This window comes from Carlito syrichta, unplaced genomic scaffold (assembly GCF_000164805.1).
Source record: "Carlito syrichta isolate Samal-C Ts95f unplaced genomic scaffold, Tarsius_syrichta-2.0.1 Scaffold288030, whole genome shotgun sequence".
Classification (NCBI taxonomy): domain Eukaryota; kingdom Metazoa; phylum Chordata; class Mammalia; order Primates; family Tarsiidae; genus Carlito; species Carlito syrichta.
In genome coordinates this window covers 167,519-169,181 of record NW_007232126.1, presented here as the reverse complement: position 1 = coordinate 169,181, position 1,663 = coordinate 167,519, and positions in this window count along the sequence as shown.

The window sequence follows — 1,663 nt, the reverse complement described above, 5'->3', positions numbered from 1 at the left end:
AACAAAAAAAAAAAAAAAAAAAAAAGAAGTCAAAGCATCACCAGAATGCTCTTTGGTGAGCATGGAATCTGAGCAAGGGAAGTTGGGGGGTGGTTTTCTTAAATTGTGAAATGATAAATACAGAACAATGTATGATTTAAAAAATAAATGAACATTCATGCACGCACTATCAGGTTAAGAAATAGAACATTTAGTAATATCTAAGAAGGTTAAGAAATAAAACATCTGTTAAGATTGAAGACTCCTGTGTATCTGCAATTGAAGCCTTACCCTCTTCCAGATACAAACACCATTCTCACTTGGTGTTAGCTGTTTCCTTGCAGTTCTTTTAGTTAATTGCCTACATATATTCTTGAGCAATATATCTAGTTTTGAAAACCTGTTAGCAAGTATAACAGGGCACTATTGCCATTGTTACATGATGGCTTCAAGGAAATCATGACAGTCTCTGCTTTGTACTCTGGCTTCAGCTTTCCTGAAAGTTAACAAAAGCCACTTCTGAGGAAGTTTATGGTTATGATTGTGAGTGAGTTCTACTAAGCAGAAGTCTCACCATGGGGTATCTGGCAGGATTATAGTGTGGACTGGGTAACTGATGTCTGGTGGAAATGTGGTCAGAGGAAGTAAATTATTTTTCAGAGAATGGTGAATCACAGCTCTTAGGAGCAGGTTAAGGCAGAATCTCTCTGTGGGGTGATATGAGTGATCTTGCTGATCCATGCAACTGAGGCATGGGATGTAATCACACATGATGAAGACAAGCATGCATTGGTCAAAGCATAATTTGGCCCAGACCTGGGCATACTGTTCCTCAGTCTAGACTAGATCTTGATGAAGGCAACCCTCAACCTGTCACTGAATTATGCTCAGATCTGTCATCTGGTGCCTGACGCTCTCGGAACAAGCTTCTGTAGCTGAACCTTTTTGTGGATTCCATGTTTTCCATTTTATTGAGTAATAATTTGGTGGAGTACATCCTTTGGTAGTTTCTAGAGGAAGTACACTTGGAGGTAAAACATTTAAGCCCTTTCATGTTTATAGTACTTGATTGATACTTAATGGTTTTAGGTGGGAGATAATTTTTCTTCAGAATTTTAAAAATACGATTTCTCCATTGTCTTCTTTTTTCCATTGTTGTGTTGAGATGTCCCAAAGTCACTTTGATTTCTGCTCCTTGTACACATTTCATAGTGATGTGCCTTGGTATGGGTCTGTATTCATTGTTTTGGGCTTTTGGTGAGCCCTTTCAAGTTGGTAATTCATTTGTGTCACTTCTAGGGAACCTTTATCATTCATTGATAATTTTGTCTCCTCTACTTCTTTCTTCCTGAAACTATTATTTGGATTTTGAATATTCAGTACTGTTTATTTTCTTACCTTGCCCTCAACCCTAGTCTCTGTTTTTTAGCTCTTTAACTCAGTCTTTCAACTGTTCTGTGCTACTGTATTTTACAATTTTAAGACTTTTTTAATTTGTTAAGTTCGTTTTCTTATAATTGTTCTTATTTTATATTTTTATTTTATTTTATTTTTTTGAGTTGAAATCTCCATCACCCAGGCTGAGGGGCAATGGCACGCTCCTGGCCACCACAGCCTCAACCTGCTGGGCTCAGGTGATCCTTCTGCCTCAGCCTTCCAAGGTGCTGGAACTACAGGCACACGC